We start from the raw sequence: 269 nt of genomic DNA, 5'->3' as shown, positions 1-269 counted from the left end.
GTGCTACCTCTTCAGAAGTAGCAAGCTTTGTCCTGGAAAGCCCTCCCTCTCATCTCAGCTGTTTAATGCAGGCAAGGGAAATGACTTTGTACATTTTCAAGGGAATTGTTGTCTTCTTTTTCGCATGTTGTAAGAGCAAAACAGAATTATGAGCTCCTTCTTTCCCTCTTCCTGCTCAAGGGCAAAGAAAAAGCCTCAGGAGCCGGGCTGTTTTACATTAGGAAAAACAGATGTGGGAAGCAACAGAGAGCCCACAATACTGGAGTTGT

Source organism: Podarcis gaigeae (assembly GCF_964106915.1).
Source record: "Podarcis gaigeae genome assembly, chromosome: 13".
NCBI classification, from domain to species: domain Eukaryota; kingdom Metazoa; phylum Chordata; class Lepidosauria; order Squamata; family Lacertidae; genus Podarcis; species Podarcis gaigeae.
The sequence above is the reverse complement of the archived record's forward strand: the minus strand, read 5'-3'. Positions refer to the sequence as shown.